We start from the raw sequence: 19,898 nt of genomic DNA on the forward strand, positions 1-19,898 counted from the left end.
ATTTCTGGAATACAACATTTGCATTTTGCTAAAATTACCCTGAGTGCCATCTCTTGCATTGTTTTATATATATATATATATATATATATATATATATACAGAGTCTGTTTGCGGCACTCCGCTGTGCAAAGTGTGTAGATATGGTAATGCCGGTGCCCTCCAATGGTGACCATGCAATCACCTATTTATAACGAATATTGTGTAGGCGGCACTCACGGCTCCAAGGAAAGAAAGACAAGACACTGTCTAATTCATATCGACGTTTCAATGTTTCCAGTAGAACATTTTCATCAGGATAACCAAATAACAATAAGTAGCTTACCTAAATACCCCTCAGCCGTCCATGGCGCCAGAGGTCCGCCCGCCACGCTCAGCGAAAAAGTGACGTCATCACGGGTCGACGAAGCTCGGCGTCACGGAGGGAACCCACCTGTGCAGTGAATACAATTAATTAGTGAACATAAAAACAGAACAACAATACAAAAGTGATTAAAATACATGCATAACTGTTGAAAAATAAGGCATCATCATATATGAATAATTGATGAGATGTTTTACCATTGACATAAAATTATCGGTTAACAGATTCCCATATTGGCCCAATAAATAAACAGAGGGGAAATTTTTTTTTTCACACATATACTGTTTAGATACACAAATTCATAGAGATGGTAAGGGATTAGCAAGTGTTACAAAAATGTAACTACTAATGTGCAATGGTAACAGAGATATATTGCATGTAACAACTTATGAAAAGAGAATACAGGGGATAGCAGCAATGTAAATAATGAAAAAAAATGTTTATGGTGATAAAAAGAGCAACTACAGGAAGCATGATAAACCTGATTGTTTATTTAATTCCTTTGGGGACAAGGTATCGAGTAAGAAAATCCACTTGGCTTCGGCTTTAACTAAAAGTAACCCCCTGTTACCCCCGCGGGTCAGTGGTGGGATATGGTCAATGATACGGTGTTTCAGTACTGCCAAAGAGTGGCGGGCATTGACAAAATGACGTGCGACTGGCTGGTCACTGTGCCCAGCAACCAGCGCTGCTCTAATGGACGCTCGATGCCCCGCCATCCTTTCTTTAAACATACATTCGGTCTTCCCGACATAATGTAACCCGCAGGGGCAACTTAAGAGGTAAACAACAAATTTAGTTGTGCATGTAACACGGTGATGTATTTTGTATCGTTTACCAGAGTAGGGTTGATAGAATGAATCGCCCGGTTGCATATGGCTGCACGTAGTGCAGCCCAAGCAACGAAAACACCCAGGCTTGGATGCACTCAGAAAACGAGAGGTATTAGCATATTTGGTGCTAGGAAATTGTATATTGGTTTTAACGAAATGATCCCTAAGATTTTTCCCCCGCTTGTAAGCGGGCATAAGTCTGGAATTAGACAGTGATGTAAGGTTTTTATCAGCCTGTATGATGGGCCAGAATTTATTAGAAATTCTTCTGATAGAATTACTATGAGTATTATATTTATTAACCCAAATCATCTTATTATCTTGTGTTTTTTTGCCAGTTGTATTCAATGTGACTGAACGAGGAATTTTAATAATTTCTGTTTAAGGACCTCTAGATCAGCAGCTGCATACCCTCTAGTGATGAATTTGGTGATCAAAGTATCTAATCGAGATATTAATTTGGTTTCATCACTCACTATCCGCCTAATTCTAAGCATCTGTGAATAGGGGAGACCCCTACGTAATGGGGTTGGGTGATGACTTGAGGCTAGCAAAATATTATTTCTATCGGTAGATTTGACATGGAGATCTGTAGTGATTTTGTTGTTAATGACCTCAATGTGTACATCCAAAAAATCAACCATTTTGGGATCAATATGATAACTGAACTTAATAGGGGAAGGTGATGCATTATGGGTATTCAACAAATTTTCCAGTAAGTCACGTGGCCCCGTCCAAAATAGGAGCAGGTCATCTATATATCTGAAATATGTTAAAATGTGAGAGCTGATATGTGTAGAAGAAAAGAATAATAAGTCTTCCACCTGAAACATAAATGCATTAGCAAAAGAAGGTGAAACATTGCTACCCATGGAGCAACCCCGGAGCTGTAAAAAAAATTCATTATTAAAAAGAAAATAATTACGTTCAAGAGATAATTGTAATAATTGAAGAAATACTTCAATGTCTGGACCACGGTAGATGCAGTTATCAGTGATGAGAGAGCGTACAGCTTGAATCCCCTCAGTATGGGGAATGCAGGTGTACAAATTATTTACATCTATCGTGACCAGAAAACAATTAGAAGGTACACTGCCAATCTCAGATAGTGATTTAAGCAAAGTAGTAGTGTCCTTCAAATAGGTTTTCTTTGATTGAATACATGGCTGTAAAAAATAATCAAGATAAACAGAAATGGCCTGAAAAAGGGAAACCCTAGCAGAAATAATTGGTCTAGGTTGTGGCTGTCTTTGTGGATTTTAGGAAGGGAATAAAGTATTGGAACAATAGGAAATGGTGTAACCAGAGCTTCATATGTAGATTGTGAGAGTTTATTCTCATCAACTGCAGACTTCAGAAGTTTGTCCAATTCTTCCTTGAACGGCTTGGTGGGATCGGACTTCAATTTTCTGTATGTGGATTTATCATCCAGATGTTGGTTAAGTGCTTGGACATAATCGATAGTGTTCTGAATGACGATCGCACCGCCCTTATCCGCCGGGCGGATCACCACGTCATCATATCGAGAAAGATTAGTGAGGGCATCCCACTCAGGTTTTGTAAGGTTGGAATGTCCAGTGTCATGGTGTTGAGTCTCTAATGCGACCTGATGGTCAACAGTATTGCAGTACATTTTGATCGCTGGATTGTGAGATAAAGGATCAAATTTGGACTTTTTCTTAAGCATTACTGGCAAATCAGATGGTATAGCCACAGTAGATTTGTTGAAATGGTCCTTTAAACGTAGTTGTCGTCCAAGTTTGAACTGCTCAACTTTCCATTCAAATGGATCCAATTTCTTAGTGGGGACAAAATTCAGACCCATGGATAATATCTTATTTTCAATGGGCGAAAAAGTACGATCGGAAAGATTAAAAATTATTTCCGTTTGGAGTTTGGAAGCCGCTTTGGGTTGCGACCTTTTCCCTTGGCCCCCCCCCCGCCGCGTGAATTGCCGTCTTGGTCGGCTAGCTGGGCCCGGGTAAGTACCCCTAAAGGGGGCCGACCTGAGGTTGTAGTGTGATGTTCAATATCACTGGTGGAAGCACCCCCCTCAGTTGATGATTCTGTGTCAAATTGTGCCATATTGTAGCGGTTGTATGGTTTTCGCCTTGGTGGTCTGCGGTGTGTGGATACACCAGAAATCCAAGGGTATACCAATTTCTTGGTATAATCATTATTGACTTTATCAAGTTTGTCCCTTTTGTATTGGATCAAATCTTTGCGATATTTGTCAATGTCCAAAGACATTTTTTCCAGCCAATTATTGGAAGAATCGGCTTCCAAAGTTGCTTTGTGTTTATTTTCAAATGTTTCAATTTGAGTACGTATATTTGTGAGCTCCCTAGTTACCTCTTCGATCACCAAAAGAATTAAATCATATGAACATTTATTTAAAATAAGGATCCATTTTTTACAGAATGCTGCATTAAAATGCCCAATCGTGGGTATGTTCTTAATGCGAAAGCCACGGGGTATCTTACCCTCCCTGTGATAGTCGGATAAGGTTACCCCGTGGTAAAAAAAAGTCCTGTTCTTTCCGCTTAAGTTTAAGTAGATCCCGGTATAAATGTAAATTGTCTAGACATCCTCCAGTTGCCGTAAGGTTTTCTTTAAAACGGATGTTAGTAGCATCTGTCTCAGAGTAACTGAATGTTTCCCCCTGGGAAATGTCTATTGCTGCTAACAATGCATCCAAATCTGAATCCATATGTGTAGTCATGATCAATCTCTAAAATGCACTATTTCCAGCAGCATTTAACAAGTGAGATGAACAAACACCCACAGTGAAGGTGATGAGATCCAGGTGATGAAATAAAGTTTGCTGTGGGGTGCCCGCAAAATACAACACAGATCCTGCACGGAAATGTGAATGTAAAATACACAGAGTCTGTTTGCGGCACTCCGCTGTGCAAAGTGTGTAAATATTGTAATGCCGGTGCCCTCCAATGGTGACCATGCAATCACCTATTTATAACGAATATTGTGTAGGCGGCACTCACGGCTCCAAGGAAAGAAAGACAAGACACTGTCTAATTCATATCGACGTTTCAATGTTTCCAGTAGAACATTTTCATCAGGATAACCAAATAACAATAAGTAGCTTACCTAAATACCCCTCAGCCGTCCATGGTGCCAGAGGTCCGCCCGCCACGCTCAGTGAAAAAGTGACGTCATCACGGGTCGACGAAGCTCGGCGTCACGGAGGGAACCCACCTGTGCAGTGAATACGATTAATTAGTGAACATAAAAACAGAACAACAATACAAAAGTGATTAAAATACATGCATAACTGTTGAAAAATAAGGCATCATCATATATGAATAATTGATGAGATGTTTTACCATTGACATAAATACAATTATCTCTTGAACGTAATTATTTTCTTTTTAATAATGAATTTTTTTTTACAGCTCCGGGGTTGCTCCATGGGTAGCAATGTTTCACCTTCTTTTGCTAATGCATTTATGTTTCAGTGTCTTGTCTTTCTTTCCTTGGAGCCGTGAGTGCCGCCTACACAATATTCGGTTTATATATATATATATATATATATATATATATATACCGAGAGCCCACCACTCACCTTAGTAAGTTCATTCACCTCAATACATCTGAACATAAATAAATAATAGGGTTTTATTTCATGGATTGTATTATGCATTTAAGCTTGAAGCCCAACTTCACGGGATCCCATCTTACTGCATGTCCTACTCTATCACCTTGACTTTTAAAACCTGGCCAGGTTGCTTAAATTAATAAAAATCAGGGAGCCCAGTGGTCACCATTGTAAGCTCACTCACCTTGATAAATAAATAAATAAATGATGGATTAAATAGTGAATATGGTTAGTCTTTTTCACCCAAATCAAATACCATGATATAAATTACAGTAATATTTACTTTGTACAAACCTATTTTCCTGCCATTGTTTTATGGGATCCGGTCTGAAGATCGACACTGTCTAGGTCGACAATGTTTAGATCGACCACTATAGGTTGGCAGTCACTAGGTCGACAGGGTCTGAAGGTCTACAGGGTTTCTAGGTTGACATGTGCTAGGTCGACAGGTCAAAATGTCGACATTGAGTTTTTCACATTTTTTTCTTTTTTTGAACTTTTTCATACTGAATGATCCAAGGAAGCGAGCCTTGCGAGGGGATACGGTGCACTAATTGGGCTTCCCGGTCACTGTACGGAGAAGACGACACCAAAAAAACATGAAAAACTCGACCTTTTGACCTGTCGACCTAGCACATGTCAACCTAGAAACCCTGTCGACATTCAGACCCTGTCGACCTAGTGACTGTTGACCTATAGTGGTCAACCTAATTAGTGTCGACCTAGACACTGTCGATTTGATGATCCACACCCTGTTTTATATGTGACTTTTTTCAGTTGGAAGGGCGATCAACCAAGGTTAGATCAATTTTGTTCTTCTGTAAATTATACTGATTTCAATATCTATTTTTCGTTCAATAAAGGATTAAAGCAGGTAAATTTTTGGGATGTCGGGGTAAACCTTAAATCCAATCAGTTACAAACTAGTTGTTTATGTATCAAGCAATGAAAAGAGTGAAGAGGTCGATCAGTGGAGAAGTTTCATATAGCAACTAGTCAGCATTGAGGTAGCATTTATCAAGTGCAAGCTATAAAATAACAGATAGATGCTGATTGGTTACTATGAGCAACTTCTCCACTGATCCAATTCTCCACTCTTTTCTCTGTTTGATACATAAACCACTAAAGTTTATAAAAAAGAAACAGACACCATTATTACATCATTACAGACAGTCATCAAGCAAGAATCATAAACCAACATTTATCAACAAAAGAGCAAAAACTTTAGATAAGTTAGCAAAACAAATCCGAACAACCCCAAACTTAGGGTATCGAGGTGTTTCCAAGTCCCGGCTTGGGTCTTCCTGTCACACTCAGATCCCTTACCAATGCAATACGTTATGTTCCCGGAGTCGGATCTTGCATGTATTGGATTCTATATTATTCAACACACTCGGCTGCCACCACCTGTGATAACATAAAAAAGGGGATCATGGGTCCCCACAATGGGTTGGGTTCGCGTGACTGACAGTCGAGAGACCACCGGTCACAATACCGATGCTATAAAATACCAATGCTAAAAGCCGTTTTTAGATGCCTGGCAGGGGTGTCGAGCGCAATGAAGCGGACCTCACTTTATCCCTGACAGTTCAGAAGGACCCTGCACTCTAACTATTGGTCTGAGTGCAGTAATTCTACATAATCAGCTACCATCATCCGTGATATCATTATAAAGGGTGCCAAAGGTCCCCACAACACCTTTATGAACAATTGCACATAGGCTAAGCGATACCCACATCCACGCAGTCTGGGATAATGCACCCTACTGTTCCATCAATTAATAACAATTTATAGCATAATCTAGCCATCTCACAATCTCTGCAAAGGATTGAGTTCTGGAAGCATATATGAATAAAGTAAACAAATAAAAGCTTTATTTACAAAATGGTACAATGCTTTTTTTGAATAGAATGTTACCAAGGAATGGTTACACAGTACATACAGACAAGCAATCAAAATAAAGATGACAAACCTTACAGTTAACACACAGCTAATCTGTTTTGGGAGAAACAGAAGGAAATTACAGAGGCTGCAGGTTGCAAACATCTATGCCAAGCATAGATTCTCCCAATTTTGAACTCAGAACAACAGGCCGTCATACCTTTTATCATTGAGTATTACACCTGGAGTGAGGTCACATAGGTCCATGCTGATTGGCTGGACAGATAATTAAGGCTGGAGACCCTTCCTGTCTTGCTCATATAAATTATAACTCAAATTCACATAATTGGGCATAACATTCCTTGCGAAATGATGATCTAGAACAGTGATTGCTAACCTTGACACGCCAGCTGTTGTTGAACTACACATCCTATCATGCCCTGCATCAGTTTTAGCATGGCCAAATAACAAAACTGTAGCAGGGTATGCTGGGATATGTAGTTCAACAACAGCTGGAGTGTCAAGGTTAGCCATCACTGATCTAGAATATGAGGTGCCCATATTATTTTATATTTGTTTTTTTTAGATACAAAATGACACTAAATATGATACACTAAGAAACATATCCAAACATATCCAGAATATGACCATATCTTACACAAGACACAGCAAAAATTCTGATCCATGCTCTCATTATCTCCCGCATTGATTATTGTAATAGTCTCCTGACTGGCCTTCCCAAACATAGGCTCTCGCCACTACAATCCATTTTGAATGCAGCTGCGAGGCTAATCTTTCTTGTAAGAGGCTCATTGTAAGGGCTTGTATTGTAAAGTGCTGCTTGGATTTGTAAGTGTGAGTTGGTAACAGCAAAAGGTGAGTTCTGATTATTCTCTGTCTATCCATATAGAGATAGTAATATTGTGAGAGAAAGTTAATTTGAATCTGATTGTTTGTATCTATACTGGGTTTTATTTGTATCTGTACTGGGTTGTTGTTTTTTTTGGTGGAAAAAAAAGTGTGAGGAGAAAGCCAGGAGGAGGGGGTTGAATCAGGTGTGAGTAATCAGGAGGAGGAGGGGATGACTAAAGCAGCTGGCTGAGCCTATATAATCAGTGTTTAGACTCATTGGAGCTTGCTCATTGTAAGGGCTTGTATTTTAAAGTGCTGCTTGGATTTTTAAGTGTGAGTTGGTAACAGCAAAAGGTGAGTTCTGATTATTCTCTGTCTATCCATATAGAGATAGTAATATTGTGAGAGAAAGTTAATCTGAATCTGATTGTTTGTATCTATACTGGGTTTTTTTTGTATCTGTACTGGGGGGGGTTTTGGGAGGGGGGAAAAAAGTGTGAGGAGAAAGCCAGGGGGAGGGGGTTGAATCAGTTGTGAGTAATCAGGAGGAGGAGGGGCTGACTAAAGCAGCTGGCTGAGCCTATATAATCAGTGTTTAGACTCATTGGAGCTTGCTCATTGTAAGGGCTTGTATTTTAAAGTGCTGCTTGGATTTGTAAGTGTGAGTTGGTAACAGCAAAAGGTGAGTTCTGATTATTCTCTGTCTATCCATATAGAGATAGTAATACTGTGAGAGAAAGTTAATCTGAATCTGATTGTTTGTATCTATACTGGGTTTTTTTCGTTTGTATCTGTACTGGGGGTTTTTTTTTGAGGAAAAAAAAAGTGTGAGGAGAACTGCCAGGAGGAGGGGGTTGAATTAGGTGTGAGTAATCAGGAGGAGGAGGGGCTGACTAAAGCAGCTGGCTGAGCCTATATAATCAGTGTTTAGACTCATTGGAGCTTGCTCATTGTAAGGGCTTGTATTTTAAAGTGCTGCTTGGATTTGTAAGTGTGAGTTGGTAACAGCAAAAGGTGAGTTCTGATTATTCTCTGTCTATCCATATAGAGATAGTAATATTGTGAGAGAAAGTTAATCTGAATCTGATTGTTTGTATCTATACTGGTTTTTTTTGTTTGTATCTGTACTGGGGGGTTTTTTTGGAGGGAAAAAAATGTGAGGAGAAAGCCAGAAGGAGGGGGTTGAATCAGGTGTGAGTAATCAGGAGGAGGAGGGGCTGACTAAAGCAGCTGGCTGAGCCTATATAATCAGTGTTTAGACTCATTGGAGCTTGCTCATTGTAAGGGCTTGTATTTTAAAGTGCTGCTTGGATTTGTAAGTGTGAGTTGGTAACAGCAAAAGGTGAGTTCGAATACAGAAAAAGGTGAGTTTTATAATACACAATCAGGAACACACATATTTGCAGTACCATTAAACGTCTGGTGTTGCTGCAAGGGGCTGACCTTGTGAGTGAGTGAGAGGGTCTCTTACTTGGAGTAGCAGAGGGGCTGTGATTGTGCGTGGGTGAGGGGCATTTTTTTTTTAGCAGGAGCTGTAAGCCGAGTGAAAAGGAGGTGCAGTGAGCTGGAACAACTGCAACTGCTAAGTCGAGAATTGGTGCCGCAGGAGAGAGTACTATGGCTACATAAAAGTGAGGGACCAAGAACCGCACAAAGATAGATAAGAATAAGCCAGCTTAATTATTGTATAAGTGAGATTGTTTGTCTTCTACTTTTTCTTTTTGCTTCTTTTCTTTGACAGTAACAGGGAGTTAGACCTTACAAACAATATAAGAGGGGCTGTGATTGGGGACCTCACTCAGTGCATGCCGTGCAAGATGCATGCACACCTGGAGCTACCGGCCCAGTGTGATTACATCTGCACAAGGTGTATGTGAACGGTTGCCCTGGAGCCCAGGTAACTGATCAAGAGCAAACCGTTATGCGACTGAGGGAGATTCACAATCTCGAGCGAAGTTTAGACAGAACGGTGGAGGAGTTGCGGGAGGGGTCACTGGTAGAAGAGGATGATGATCAGGTAGCCAGCTGGGTCACAGTTAGAAGGAAGAAAAAGAGGGGGAGGCTCGACATCTCCGAACTATCAAACCCGAACAAATTTGCCCGACTGGTTGAGGAATCGGAGGATGATAGTGAAGAAATGACGGTGCCAGAGGAGACTGCTACCTCTAGCATCCAGAGGAGCGGTCCCTTTGGCGCAGTTGGGATAAAAGATAGTGAGGTACCTAGTCAGATCGTGGTGGTAGGGGATTCTATCATCAGGAAGGCAGATAGGGCAATCTGATACCGGGACCGTGATCGCCGTACAGTCTGTTGTCTCCCGGGTGCTCGGGTACGGCACATCGCGGACCGGGTAGATAGATTGTTGGGAGGGTCTGGGAAAGACCTGGCGGTCTTGGTGCACATTGGCACCAATGACAAAGTTAGCGGAAGGTGGGATGTCCTTAAGAAAGACTATAGGGACTTAGGAAAGAAACTTAAGGCAAGGACATCTAAGGTAATATTCTTCGAAATATTACCCGTGCCACACGCTAGTACAGGGAGGCAGAGGGAGATTAGGGAGGTAAATGTGTGGCTTAGGGATTGGTGCAGGAAAGAGGGGTTTGTGTTCCTTGAACACTGGGCGGACTTCTCAGTCAGACGCCATTTCTTTTGTCGTGACGGATTGCACCTGACTGAGGAGGGGACAGCGGTGCTGGGGGGAAGGATGGTTAGAAGGTTGGAGGAGATTTGAAACTAGGAGCCTGGGGGGAGGGTTTAGCTAGAAACTACGGGTCATGCAGTGAGAATAGTGGGGATGGCGGTAGTAAACGAAATGGGGGAGAAGTTGGGGGGAGGGCAAGAGCAGGCGGTAAGGTTACTAACATGGGTACTAAAAGAGATTTTACCAAAGCACTAACCAATGACGATTACAGGTCATCATTGCTACATAAGGTGAAAGATGTCCCTAACGCAAGGGAAAATACTTATCTTAGTTGTATGTATGTAAACACTAGAAGTATTACTGGTAAAAAGGGCAAACTAGAAATACTTGCAGCAAGCAAACAGTATGATATTATAGGCATTACTGAAACTTGGTGGGACGAATCTTATGATTGGACAGTCAATCTAGAGGGCTATACACTGTTTAGGAGAGATAGACTAAATAAAAAGGGTGGAGGGGTGTGTCTTTACGTAAAGCCATTTTTAAAACCTGATATACGGGAAGATATTCAGGAGGGGACTGTAGACACTGTCGAGACATTATGGGTAGAAATTGCATCCGGGGCAAAAAGAAATAAAAAGTTAGTATTGGGTGTATGCTATAGGCTGCCTGGTATCAACGTAACTGATGAGGAATTGTTACTAAAGCAAATTGAAAGAGCAGCAGGAGTAGGAGACATAGTAGTGATGGGAGATTTTAACTATCCAGAGATAAACTGGAAAAACGATTCATGTGATACTGCTAGGGGCAATATGTTTTTAAACACACTTAATGATAACTACTTAGTTCAACTAATTGAGGAACCAACTAGGTACAATGCAATCTTAGACCTGGTATTAACAAACAATGGGGATTTGGTATCAGGTATTATAGTAGGGGAACCCATAGGAAACAGCGACCACAATATAGTCAAATTCAATATCAGTTTTCATAAACAGCCTTATACTGGCTCAACTAGGACTCTAAACTTTAGCAAAGCGAATTTTGAAAAGATGAGGGTATTTTTCACGGATATTGAATGGGAAGGTTTGTTTTTAGGAAAAAATACTACGGAGAAATGGGAGGTACTAAAATTCCTGCTAGCTAAAAATACACTCAAATTTATTCCTACGAGCAGCAAAAAAAGGAATAAAAATCATAAACCAATGTGGCTTAACAAAATGATAAAGGAACTTATGGGCAAGAAAAGGAGAGCATTTAAAAAATAAAAATCTGACGGGGAAGCAGAGTCATTTCAGCACTATAAGGAATGTAACAAAGTATGCAAAAAGGAAATAAGAGCAACTAAAGTAGAAACTGAAAAACTAGTAGCAAAGGAAAGCAAAGCGAATCCCAAAAAATTATTTAAATACATTAATAGCAAGAGATTAAAGAAGGAGAGTATAGGCCCTTGAAAAGACAAGTTGGGAGTCTTAAGCAAAAATTATAATGACATAGCGGACACACTAAATTTGTTTTTTTCAACAGTATTTACTAGAAAGGACCCAATTCAGGGACTAACACATAATCTCAATAATGAGAATATCCCACTGATAGGTACTTATTTATGCAAGGAAGTAGTCTGTGACCGATTAAAACATTTAAAGATTAATAAGTCACCAGGTCCCGATGGTATTCACCCAAGGGTACTAATGGAGCTTCACTCTGAACCTGCAAAATCGCTATTTTTGATTTTTAAGGATTCAGTAATATCAGGTATGGTTCCCAAAGACTGGCGTATAGCGGAAGTAGTGCTTATATTCAAAAAGGGTAGTAAAGCTGAACCAGGTAATTATAGAGCAGTTAGTCTTACATCTATAGTGGGGAAAGTATTGGGAGGTATTCTAAGAGATAGTATTCAGAAGTTCCTTGAAGTCAATAAGGTCATTAAAAGGAATCAACATGGGTTTATGAAGGACAGATCCTGTCAAACCAATTTACTTGGCTTTTATGAAACAGTAAGCGCAAACCTAGATCAGGGTAAAGAGATGGATGTAATCTTTTTAGATTTTGCCAAAGCATTCGACACTGTACCACACATGAGACTTATCTACAAGCTACAAGAATCAGGGCTAGGAAGCACAATATGCACTTGGGTCAAAAACTGGTTAGATAATAGGGAGCAGCGCGTTGTGGTTAATGGATCTTTTTCAACTTGGACTGAAGTGCTAAGTGGTGTGCCGCAAGGCTCAGTATTAGGACCACTATTGTTCAATATTTTCATTAACGACCTAACAGAAGGTCTAGAGAGCATGGTGTCAATTTTTGCAGATGATACCAAATTGTGTAAAGTTATAAATGCGGAGGGGGATGCTGAGTCGCTTCAGAATGACTTCGTTAAATTAGAAGCTTGGGCAGCGAAATGGAGAATGCGCTTCAATACAGACAAGTGTAAGGTAATGCACTGTGGTAACAAGAACAAAAATAACACCTACCTACTAAATGGGGTAAAATTAGGGGATTCTGTACTGGAAAAGGACTTAGGTGTCCTCATAGATAGCAAACTAAGCAGTAGTACCCAAAGTAGGACTGCAGCAAAGAAGGCTAATAAGATATTAGCATGCATAAAATGGGGAATTGATGCTAGGGACGAGAGTATTATACTCCCGTTATATAAATCACTTGTGAGGCCACACCTTGAATACTGTGTACAATTCTGGGCACCTTACTACAAAAAGGATATCCTGGAGCTAGAAAAGGTTCAAAGGCGGGCGACCAAACTAATTAAGGGTATGGAGATGCTGGAATACGAGGAAAGGCTTGCAAGACTAGGCATGTTTACACTGGAAAAGAGGAGATTAAGAGGGGACATGATCAACATTTACAAATATATAAGGGGACATTATACAGATCTTGCGCAGGACCTGTTTTTGGTTAGATCAACACAGAGAACTCGTGGACACTCGCTCAGGTTAGAGGAGAGGAGATTCCGCACAATACGGCGTAAAGGCTTTTTTACGGTAAGGACGATACGTGTTTGGAATTCCCTGCCTGAGGGAGTTGTAATGGCAGACTCAGTCAACACCTTTAATAATGGGTTAGATAAATTCCTAATGGATAAGGATATCCAGGGTTACGGGGCATAGTCATGCACTATGGTTATTATAAAAAAGAAGGGTAAAACGTAACGGCAGTCATCAACTTCAGTCAAAATCTTCCTACAAAATAATCGTGCATAGGAGACCACAAATGGGTTGAACTCGATGGACAATTGTCTTTTTTCAACCTTAGATACTATGTTACTATGTTCATCGTCTGCTGATCTGCTGTCAGTCCCTCCATTGGTTACCAGTATTCTACCATATTAAATATAAAATACTTTTACTTACATACAAGGCTATTAACCAAACTGCACCAACATACATCTCTTCACTCATCTCAAGATATCTTCCTAACCGACCTCTTCACTCTGCACAAGATCTGCGTCTCTCATCCACACATATTACTTGTTCTTGTTCCCACTCAAAATTATAGGACTTTATCTGGGCTTCACCCACTCTGTGGAATGCCCTCCCACGCACAATAAGACTCACCTCTAGTCTCAAACCTTTAAATGTTTCCTGAAAACTCACCTCTTCAGACAAGCCTATCAAATTCCAGACCCACCCGCATAAACCTTCAATGCTTCCCTATCTAATTACATCCTTTCTGTACAGTACACATAACCTCACATATTTTGTCTTTCTTTACTCTCACACCCTCTTGACCCTTTGCGAAAATTTTTGGGTGATCTTATCATACAACACATTAAGAACCTAGCAATCTGGTGGGCCATTATGCAATAGGTAGCATCTATCCTTGTGTATCAATGCCTATTTCCCTATAGATTGTAAGCTTGTCAGTCTGTTTTTACCAAGTTTTGTTCTATTACTGTTGTTCTAATTGTAAAGCGCAACGGAACATGCTGCACTATATAAGAAACTGTTAATACACTGTGAGGTGGGATTGGCCTAGATACTGTACTTAATATTTTGGAAATGAGAGTGGGTGTTTCCTTCCTCCAGGACTGCCAGACCGGGCTGCAATAGGCAGAGCGCTGGCTTCCTGTAGGAAGCCACTTCCTGCTTTTTGCGCAGCCCAATCCGGCTTCTATGGACTGCACCAGATGAAGTTCATAAAGCTGGCGTTTTGCACATGCGCAGTTGCACAGTCTGTGCATGCACTGGGCCCTGCACATGCCAGATCCATTGCGCAGGTCCCGGGACTGGCTGTCTTTGCTCCAGACATGGGAGTAGCGGCAGCCCCCCTAGTACAACTAGATAGGAGCTGACACTGAATGCAGCAGCTAATCACCACAGCATGCCATGGGTGTCTTTCTGCTACAAGCATCTCCTGCTGTTTTTACATAGGTACAATGGGGGTCATTCCGAGTTGATCGTAGCTGTGCTAAATTTAGCACAGCTACGATCATTCACACTGACATGCGGGGGGATGCCCAGCACAGGGCTAGTCCGCCCTGTTTGTCAGTGCCGACCCCCCCACCCTCCCCGCAGAAGTGCAAAGGCATCGCACAGTGGCGATGCCTTTGCACTTCAAGTGTAGCTCCCGGCCAGCGCAGCTTTAGCGTGTTATCAGGGAGCTACTCATCACTCCCCGTCCCGCAGCGGCTGCGTGTGATGTCACACAACCGCTGCAACCCGCCCCCCATTCGGTCCAGCCACGCCTGCGTTGGCCGGACTGCTTCCACAAAACGACGGCCAAACGCTGTCGTTCCCTCCCCTCTCGCCCAGCAATCGCCTCTGCCTGTCAATCAGGCAAAGGCGATCGCAGCTCTGCTATGGCCTTCAGCCATCTGGCATGCGCCGGCACACTACGGCGCGGCGCATGCGAAGTAGGGACCCTTTTCGTTCAGCTGCGACAAAAAGCAGCGAGCGAACGGGTCAGAATGACCCCCAATACCTTCAGCAGTTACATCCAAAGATGCAGCTGCTGTAAATTTCGTGAACAGAAAGTCAGGTATCAGATAGATGAGGTAAGCTATCACAACTTTATAATAGAGATTCCGTATTATGACGATTGCCTCTATATTTCTTTTTTTAATATCCAAATTACATGTATTGCAAAACCCACCAGAATATAAGGACAAAATGGCATTTTTTTCTAAAATTACATATTTCTGTAACAGTAAGTGTTATGTGAAGTACGGCTATTTGAAAACTTTATTATCTGTATAATAAGCTGTAATGCTATATAGCCTTATGTTTGCGCTTCTTTACTAAGTTACTGTAGTAATCTGACCCAGACCTGATTGCAAAAGAATTCATAATGTGCCAGCAATTCACCTTCTGCCTGTTCTGATCAAGTGGGCTGATGATTGGAAACATCTTTCCTTGCTGTATTGTGCTGCCTAGGATGTCCAGGTTAATATAAATAAGTGCAGTGTTGTTCCTGCACGTTGCCAACATTCCTACAGGTAATAGAGAACAGGCTCATAAAAAACTCCAGCTGGACAGTAACTGATTTGTAAATTACTTTCAGATGCATAGAACCAAGTAAACATTATGGTCGCCATTACCCGGGTACGAACAGGAAGGTGCAGAATGCATTTGCTACTGTATATACATATTGTAAAGACTTGCATGTGCATATGCATTGGTGATTAGTGATCAGCCACATTGCAGCAAAATATTGTGCAGATTTAATTTTTGCTGTGAATTGGATACATTTTACAGGCGTGTATTGTCATTGTGTGGAATAGACATTTTACATTATATAGGGAATTCAACTGTCTTCACCTCCCGCACCAGTAATGAGCACCCCCAAGCGGAGCTATTAGATTGTTTCTGCCGATAGGCACGATATCATGATTTCTGCTCATACAGTAGACTTATGAGGTGATTACAGATATTGCCCAGGTTAAGGATGCCCAAACTACTGTTTGAGCACTCTAACCAGGAGTTTTGACGGACTTAGCCACTTTACACGGCTAATCCCAGTCTATCTTGGCACGACATGCACAAGAAAATAATAATTGAGTATTCTATTAAATGGTATGGATGGTTGGGTATGTATACTGACAGTTTCGCAATGATGCAAGCAAGAGGAGGTAAGAACCTAAAGACAGAACACGGAGGGCATTTGATATGACAGTAGTGTCAAAAATCCCAAGGTTTGTGCACCCCTCAGTTTCATTAACACAAACGAGGTTAATTTGTTGAATTGTTCTTGTGTAGCCAATAGGATGGTTCTCTGTCTGGTTAGGAGGCAGGTTTATGAATTCTTAGTGTGATTTAGGTAGAAGGCCTGTTACTTGATTTGTGGTTCTTATTGAAACTGTTATTTCCATTTGTTTTCATCTCTCTACTGTTCTTTTTTTTTTCCAAAACAGTTTATTGTATATAACAATAGAAGAAATAGAAAAGAGAGCACAAGATACAGTAACATGTACAGCATTACAAACCGTGAGATCATATAAAAATACAAAACGACCAAAGGTAAATAACATATAAACTTGGTGCGATGAACATGAATAAATAAAAAGACATCACATACATTATGAATAATACAGGGATGACAGATCACAGTAACACAATCATGTTACAGGTTGAGTATCCCTTATCCAAAATGCTTGGGACCAGAGCTATTTTGGATATCGGATTTTTCCGTATTTTGGAATAATTGCATACCATAATGAGATATCATGACGATGGGACCTAAATCTAAGCACAGAATGCATTTATGTTTCATATACACCTTATACACACAGCCTGAAGGTCATTTTAGCCAATATTTTTAGTAACTTTGTGCATTAAACAAAGTGTGTCTACATTCACACAATTCATTTATGTTTCATATACACCTTATACACACAGCCTGAAGGTCATTTTAGCCAATATTTTTAGTAACTTTGTGCATTAAACAAAGTGTGTGTACATTCACACAATTCATTTCTGTTTCATATACACCTTATACACACAGCCTGAAGGTCATTTAATACAATATTTTTAATAACTTTGTGTATTAAACAAAGTTTGTGTACATTGAGCCAGCAGAAAACAAAGGTTTCACTATCTTACTCTCACTCAGAAAATTCACTTTTTCGTAATATTCCGTATTTCGGATATGGGATACTTAACATGTATCATGGAAATTAGGACACCAAACGGGCAATGGAAGTAGAGCTTTACAATACATGTTACATTAAAGATATGTTAGGAAACTAGGCTAAAAATAGGAAAATAAAGGAGGGAAAGAAGCGGAAAGGGAAGGGGGAAGGGAATCGACAAGACATGGACTGACAAGGGACATGAATTCACCACTAACTGGACCCTTGGCATAGAAGTATGTCAAAATGCACAAAATTGATCAGCAAGGATCAGTAGACTTGCCTGATGTGAAACCAAGTAGTTGATTCAAATATTTTTTGTATCTGCTGTTGTACAAATGGGCTCAGCTTAACAATATATATTTCCCATTTCCTATAAAAGCGTTTGACGCCCTTCTTAACCCCAGGCAATGTGACTTGGCGTTCAGAATATATGATTTTTAAAATCATGTTCTTGACTTCCAATAGAAGAGCAGGATCTTTAGTGATCCAGTGATTTAAAATCAGTTTGTTGGCTACTGTCAAAATGACATTAAGTAAAAGAACAATAATTTGGGCCTAGATTCCATTGAGAAAAGTTTAAAAGCAGACAGGGAACTGGAAGTTTAATCAGATGGAGGGAAAAATTTGGTTAACATAAGCTAACACTTTGCCCCAAAAACATCTTCTTTTGCCACATTCTCAGATGTTGTGGAAGAAGGAGGCCTCTCCAGCTCCACATTTGGGGCACCTCCCCATTTCGTAAGGGACCATGTATTTCCTCTGGGCTTGAGAAATGTACGCTCTGTGGAGAACCTTGAGGTGAACCTCTTGTAGGGCTGCTGAATGTAGATCATTTAAAGAGGTCGAACAATGCTGCAACCAAACTTTAGGAGAGTCTAGAGAGGTAATGTCAACAGACCATCTCTCGAGCGAGCAGGCCCAAGAGTTTAGTGAACTGTCTTCAACCAAATAAGGGTATAAATAATGTCTTTTATAAGTATGGATGTGGAGAAAGGTCATAACAGATAAGACATTGTCAGCAACTTGGTCTGAAGCAATAGCTAGGGGCCTGGTTTGAGCAAAGTGTCTGGCTTGGAGATACATAATAAAGCATCTATGTGGGACATTAAAGGTGTCATGTAACTAGTCAAAAGAACGAATAATGCCTCCTGGGTGAAATGCACCTCTAATAGCAGGAATTTCTAACTCTTTCCAAACATTAAACATGTTATTCTCCAATCCCGGGGGGAAACAAGGATTTCCCCAAAACTTATTATATGGGGAACTAATATGATTACTCTTAAGTGTTTTATTAAGTGCACACCATACCTTAAATGTGTCCCTGAATAGAACATTGGAAACCATAGAAACTGGCAATATTTTTTGGGAGGTATGCAGGCGCACACTAGGGGAAATAGGGTGAAAAAGGGCTTCCTCCAACACACAATTAGTAAATACTGATTGTCACATAAACTAGTCTTAGATGTATCTGAAGAGAGCTGCCTGAGCAAAAGCAGAGGCGTCAGGAAGTCCAAAGCCTCCAGCCGACTTAGGTAGTCGATTTATGATGAGCAATAAGCGATTTCCTAGCATTCCATATAAAGGTAGAAAAGAGTGAGCGAAGCTCTTTAGAATCTTGTTTAGATAATGTAAAGAGGAGCATATGAAGTATGTAAGATAATTTGGGAAAAATTACACTTTTGATAACAGCAATAAGACCAGACAATGACAATGGCAAGGGCATCCAATTGGTGATCAGTTGCATGATTGAGGACAATACTGGTTTGAAATTAACTGCATACAGGGAGCTTAAGATAGGCGGAAGAAAAATGCTGAGGTATTTCAAGGTGGATTGTCATACAGAGAACTGGCAGAGGACAGGATTAGAACTGAAGAAGACTACATTACTCGGTAAGGGTAATAATTTGGATTTCGAGTAGTTACCCTAAAGCCAGCAAATGTACTGAAGCTATTAATATGAGTAGTAGCAGATGTTGATGAAGACCTATCCATAAGTGGAGCAGCCACCACATTGAAGTCACATTCAAATATGGTAGGAATATCACCAAAGGCAAGTTAATGAGCTAAAATATTCAAATAGAATGCTTTAGAATAGGCATTAGGTACATAGATATTACACATTACATACCTAGAGGAGCCTAAGGTAACATCAACGGTAACATATCGACCCAGAGGGTCTATAACAGCGGAATGTAAATCTGTAGGAATATGCTTTTTCTCTTACGTCCTAGAGGATGCTGGGGACTCCATAAGGACCATGGGTATAGACGGGCTCCGCAGGAGATATGGGCACTTTAAGAAAGACTTTAGGAATGGGTGTGCACTGGCTCCTCCCTCTATGCCCCTCCTCCAGACTTCAGTTTACTACTGTGCCCAGAGGAGACTGGGTGCATTACAGGGAGCTCTCCTGAGTTTCCTGTCAGAAAGTATTTTGTTAGGTTTTTTATTTTCAGGGAGCACTGCTGGCAACAGACTCCCTGCATCGAGGGACTGAGGAGAGAGAAGCAGACCTACTTCTGTGAGTTTCAAGGCTCTGCTTCTTAGGCTACTGGACACCATTAGCTCCAGAGGGAGTCGGAAACACAGGTCTCACCCTGGAGTTCGTCGCGGAGCCGCGCCACCGTCCT

The 19,898-nt window shown here is 40.8% G+C and overlaps 1 long non-coding RNA gene across 1 annotated transcript in view; it reads right to left on the minus strand.

Moving 5' to 3' along the window:
- Nucleotides 1-263: 263 nt before the first annotated feature.
- The window catches only part of LOC135051872 (uncharacterized), a 59,149-nt gene continuing 39,514 nt past the window's right edge, over nucleotides 264-19,898 (minus strand). The window contains exons 2-3 of the long non-coding RNA XR_010242216.1: nucleotides 4,303-4,410; nucleotides 264-430 (exon numbers count right to left, since the gene is read on the minus strand). This is a non-coding gene — a long non-coding RNA (uncharacterized LOC135051872). The remainder of the gene's footprint in view (nucleotides 431-4,302; nucleotides 4,411-19,898) is intronic.

The sequence above is a fragment of the Pseudophryne corroboree genome, chromosome 1 (genome assembly GCF_028390025.1).
Source record: "Pseudophryne corroboree isolate aPseCor3 chromosome 1, aPseCor3.hap2, whole genome shotgun sequence".
NCBI lineage: Eukaryota > Metazoa > Chordata > Amphibia > Anura > Myobatrachidae > Pseudophryne > Pseudophryne corroboree.